This window comes from Bactrocera tryoni, chromosome 5 (genome assembly GCF_016617805.1).
Source record: "Bactrocera tryoni isolate S06 chromosome 5, CSIRO_BtryS06_freeze2, whole genome shotgun sequence".
Taxonomy (NCBI): Eukaryota; Metazoa; Arthropoda; class Insecta; order Diptera; family Tephritidae; genus Bactrocera; species Bactrocera tryoni.
This window is the reverse complement of record NC_052503.1, coordinates 6,104,310-6,110,497: the sequence shown is the minus strand read 5'-3', so window position 1 is coordinate 6,110,497 and position 6,188 is coordinate 6,104,310.

The window sequence follows — 6,188 nt, the reverse complement described above, 5'->3', positions numbered from 1 at the left end:
AAAATTAGTTAAAGGTCGATATTTAAGTAACATTAAAGCCGTAAGCCACGCAGATTTCATGCAACACTGCTGCCGAGCACGCCATTCGCAGCGTTGCTCGAGCTAAAGAGCGTATTAAAATTAATGGGCCTGGCGCAAACGCACACAATGATTAGTGGAAATTAATAAATTGATGAAGTGTAATTGTATGATTTCCCAGCGCTAACCGAATTTATTGCTAACACATTACTGCGCATTTAACGGTACATGTTTTTTCACGTTTTCCCTCTTTCGTTTTTGTGCGCCACAAAGGTGTTGCGTGTTTGTTGCCAGGCGCACGCTAAACAATGCAAATACAACAACAATAACAGCAATCGTCTATTTGTTGGCAACTTTGTAGGCGAGTGAATGCGAAGACCTTGAGACGCCTTGCTGAAGCGTGGCGTGCGACGCCAGACAGAAGGGCTAGACAGACCGGCATGTCAGCAACGCCACAACGCCAGCGCGCTGCCCGTGTGCTAGTTGGTCAACAACAACAATAGCAATAAAACAATTGAACTGCTCGCTAACCGCTACTACAAGGCAACATGAAGGCATACAATGAAAATGGCAGCAAAAAATCACTCAGGCAACAGTGATAAAAATAAAAGCGCAGCTGCTGCCTCACGCTACCTGCCATCAGCTGCTGGTTTTGTTCGTCTTTGCTGAGCGCCTGCATTCATTAGATATATTTAATTACAATTTTCATTATGATTGCGCGCAGCAATATTTTTTCGCCGCAGCTCAGCCATGCAACCATGCACACACATACACACGCACACATGTACGTGTGCTTTTCACAGTCGCCTAAGCATAAATAATAATGAAAGCAGAACAAGAAGAAGAAGAAAAATCATAGTCAATATTTATTTAAGCATTTTGCTGTCGTCGCTGACGCAGCTGCAAAGCAAATTGCATGTAATCAGTTATGACTCCGAACAATGCAGCTGCACCGTCTCCCTGACGCTGCTGTGCTGTTCCGCTCGGCGGTTGCCACACAAAGCTGCTGGCGTGTTGACAGCAACATTTGACACCCACAATTGACACCTCATGCATCAGCGGCGGCAGCAGCAACGGCAACAGCAGTTGCCAGCAATGGTGAATATACACTTTTTATACACACATATGTACATGAGTGTGTGTGTCGGTTGGCTGTCAGTTTTCGTGCGTATGTTGCTGTCTTTTGTGCGGTTTGGCTCTGCAGTTGTTTGACATTTTGAAATTAATGGAGTGAATTTGATTTACAACTCAGATTGTGTGGAGGAAATTATGATTACCGTTGGCTATATTTAGATATTCGCGTATTTATGTGGAATATTTACTCGCCGATTTCACTGTGCTTTTGTAGGCATATGTCTGGGCAGCAGACCGGTTTTTCCTTTGTTAATGCTCGCATGCAATTTTCATCTAGCGTGAAATATAGTTTCGAGCAAAAATTACTCACTTTTTAGTTATCATTTGACGTCAGAAAATAGTACATATCCGACTATTATAAGTCTCGATTTGAGGTAGTCGGGAGATTGCAATCGATTAATTTTCGATTGTGGAGCAATTATTCATGAGTTTCAATTAACCACGATTGCAATAAATTGAAGCATTTATTTTCATATTGCATCAAATCAATTAGATATTTCTATAAAATTGAAATATATGCTTTCTTCAACTGCTTAGCACCTTCGAAAATTCCATACCAAGTCGGCAGCAATTACTCATTTCACATTTTTTTACATTACCAACTGCTTGTCTCCTTGCTAAGTCGGAAGCGATTTCTTTAGACAGTTGAAATACAAAGAAAAAGTGGTTTAATTTACCGAATATCAAATCCCGATTAATTGATCGCTAATTAAGCTAGATTGGATTTTTTAAGTGAAGTTGTTTGAGGCAGTACTTTGGAGTTTTTCAGAGAAGTGTTTTGACATAGCACTTTATATCAGATACAGCTTGTTCGAATTCATAAAATTTGTTATATAAAAAAAATCCTTTTGAAACACCTACTTGAAACCTTCTGTGACAAACAAAAAAAGGTTTTAAGTAATTTTTCGGTTTTTGAGGAGCAACTATCGGCAAATGCTCTCATCACCCAGTGTTTGCCAAATTTATCTTCAGTGGAATTTCAGAAAAGAAATAGTCTCCAGTATCAAAATGCAAGTAAAACAAATTTGTGATATTTCGGTTGCCCCAAAAAGTATGCAAGCTATTTTGATGCAAATAGAAACATTGCCTACATTAAGGCGACACTTTCAGAGATTAATTTTCAATTAAAAGTTATACATATATTCGCAGTGGAAAGAGTTAGGTAAGTAAGTTGGTACACTCATTGCCTTAGAATCAGTTGGAATGTACTGCTAACTAATGTATTTATTTTGGTTTTATTTAATTGCACAGTTCATCAAACCTTTAGCGAATTATTGCTACATCTACTGATAAGCTGTTCCAGCTGGGTTTGAAAGAACTTGGGTGCATATATACATTCTGAAAAAAAAGTTATGAAAATGCAAAATATTTCATTATTCATCAATATTTATTTTGTTGCCTTTAAAGTAAGCCCCACCAGCTCTAATACACTTACGCCAACGATTTTTCCAGTTATCGCTTTAGTAATTTAAATTTTTTACCACATAAATATAATGATTACATTTTAATTGAAATTGCATTACTCAACAAATCTGAAGGAAAAATTCGCGATTGATGTGTAACGAGGTCTGTGGAGTATTTGAGGTGTCGAAATTATGACTTTGAGTTCCGGTACATTCATTTTCGTCACTACACTCCTTGACTACAATCCAAAAATTCGATGTTTTTGAAAATTTTTACTAACATTTTCTGTTTTAGTAACCAAAAATTGGCAAGAAGTCGTCTCTAACAGCACAGCTGCAAAATGTCTGTTAACTAATGTTATTCTTTTAAAAATTTTTAGAAATTTTGTCAATTACTTTTAAGTTTTTTTTGCGAAGTGCTCTTATTGAATTGAAGAAAACTCGAAAACTCTTTGAAAAGGCATTTTAAAATAAGCTTTTACATCCTAAAATTACTTTTTCTTGCAGCAGAGCAATGTTCTTCAATATTGGCAAAGCTCTATCTACATACGTAAATAAAAATCCAGTTGCTCAAATAGTTTTAATAATATATATAAATAAATTCAGTCAACTTTTTTTGAACAAACACGACGAATGAAACGAGCTAGAGACACTTAAGTAACTGAGCTTTTAAATTTATGACAAATTTATATAATACATTTAAGGGCTTATCACATTACTAATTGCTGTAAGACGCATATAAATATATATATATTAACCAAGTACGACTGTAAAACTGAAGTAATCACTTGAAGTAACGGCGCCTTGATAAAAAAGATTTACGATAGGCCAAGAGACACGATCATTTCACAACGCCGAACTACTACGAAAGCTCATCCATTCAAGGCAGACACTTGCTTTTAGGGCTTGAACTTTGTACTTCGCGGAGTTACAAAACATGGCGCTAAATTCAAGTCATTTGAACACGTCTAACGGTAATTCCGTACACAAGTATTCGAAGTACATCAATTACGAGCGAGTGAAGTGGCTGGTTAAGTCTTTCCGTTTATAGCGCGTCAAATAGCTGTAATTAATAATACCATTCATTGACACTAATTCCACAGCCAGACGCTACGCAACGCCATTCGCAGTTATAAAAAGTATCGATGTGATTTCACTAGTGATTGCCAACCAAGAACGCGCCAATGTCGCTATTTTTATATATATTTGGGCATGCTTAGGCATGAGCTGCCACACATTTCACTTATCTACATTTATTATGGCATTTTCGATAATTACCGAATGACGCAGACAGTTGTTATTGTTGTATTTGTTAATCGTTTTCTATTTCCGGCTCACTTATTTTACAATGAAAACTATAAAATATATTGTTTTTGTAAACTGCTTTTTTCGAAACGTCCGAGGAATGCTTGGTTCTCAGGTAATCACACTTTACGCTTTGGTTAACCGACTGTTGGCGGTCCGCTGGCGCTTTTGTACTTTTATATACTTTTGCCACTTCTTTTGTCGCAACTCATGGAATTCTCCAAGTGAATAATACTCACTCGCCTGTATTGCCAGCGACCAGCGAATTACTCAATAGCTAAACAAGCTCAGTGGGAGAAAGGGGTGTGTTTGTGTATGCGGCGCGGCAAGCGGTGTGGAAGGCAAACGAAGACCGGCGTACGGTGAACGGCCAACGGTGAACGACGAACGGTGAATGGCGTACGGGCAGCTTTAAGGCTAGACAGCCAGACAACCAGACAGATAGGTAAATACGGACGTGACTGCGAATGCAACAGAGATAGCGAGCTAGCGCGACACACAGGCAAACAATTGATTGGACACAGACGAGTAACCGGTTGCCAAACGGCATAAAATCGATCGAACCAGTTAGGTGGGCTGGCGGGCAAGTGACGGTGACGGCGACGGCGGCGGCGGTTGGTTGGGGCGGGCGCGGTGCTGCTTGATAGGCTTTGTCATTCACCAGCACGTATACGCCATGTGCCACTGCCTTTCAGCAAGCTGAGACGAAAATGCCTGCTCAGCAAAGGCAAATAGCAAATGCAAAAAAAAAAAGAAAAATAAAAAAAAATAACTACATAAGCTAGTTGTTGTTGTGTCTGATGAGCGGATTAAATGAATTTCTGTAACGCTAACCTAAAAAGTGCTTGTAAATCAGTATAGTGGCGCGCAGTATGTAGTCCAAAGTGCGATGCGCCGCCGATAAGGCCACAGAGTGTGCTTGCGTGTGTGCGTGTATGTATGTGAGCATGGAAAACCAAGAGAGAGAAAGAGTGTGGAAAACGCGCGACCGAGCGAGTGCTGCTGCACAGCAGAGCGCATGACAAAGTGAACCAGCGCACGATACGCCATTTACGATGCGTCTATAATTTCAACGCACTCAATTAGTCAGCCATATGCGCCACCACTGGCGCCTCGCCGCCTCAACGCCCCAGTGGAGCGCGTGCCTTTGTGTGTGTGTGGTGCGCGCGGAGTAATGATCGCAGTGCACTTGAGTCACCATAAAATCACCTGTTTACCTATCTGTCTGCTTGTCGACTACCTGCCTGCCCGACAGCTTGCAGCGTGCGGTTATTTAGTCTACGAGATTCCCGCGCCGTCGCACTGCGCTCGCCTGTCTACAGCCACGACTACGACGGCGATCGTTCAAGTTTTGTGCGACAGGCGAGCGCGGGAGCGCGCCGTGCCATTGGATGGCGGTAATTTCAGTGGCGTTGCTCACAATCGACCACCTGTATACCGTTCGTTTATGGCGCACAACAAAACATGAATGGGTTGCTATTGCGCATGTGTGTCTATAGTACATACTGATGTGTACATGTGTGCATATATTGCTGCATTTAATTCTGAATTTTGGGCCAGAGAAGAAGCGTGCATGTGAAAGTGGAATTTTTTTGGAGATTTCTATAGTCATTGCGGTGAAAAAGTTATAAAATTTAACATAACAATTTTTTTGGGCTCTGGTTCTGTAGAATGAGCTTAATGCAAACGCCTGAAAAAAAATGTTTCTAATAAAAAAGATATAATAAAATAATATTTAAGGCGCTATACTCTTGAAAATAGGCGCCTTGCTAATATTGAGTTTTTGAATAATAATTTATTCTGTTCCAAAATGATTTTTGGGGAAGTGTAAGAAGCTTTCTGAGTTCTAAAACCTACTTTAAATTAGTGTTTGCGCTTACAAAGTCTCGTTTTCATAGTTGTTTTATACAAATTTGAGGTTAGTAGTAAATGGCGGGGCGTATGAGTAACCCTTTTCATATTCCTTCACTATTAGGTATAATTTTGGATATACATACATATGTATGTATGTATGTAAGTAAGAGCACGGGAGATTTATGGAAAGCGTTGCGCTTCTGATTTTTTCTTCAACACTCTGGAGCGAAAACCATTGCTGCCAAATTGCCTATGTGTCTTTACGCACATTAAAGTCAACGCGTGTGCCGGATTATTGCCTCTTTTGCCGCATAATGATGTCAGTGCTTGCGTCAGAGCGCACCAGTTACGCGCTGAATACCTGTTTCCTGTCTTGTAGTGCGAAAATCCAGCGATCGGGTTATTTGAACTTGTGCCGCAACTCATGCGTTCACAGACTGAAGTTGCTGGGGCACACGCAGCAAATAGGCCTAA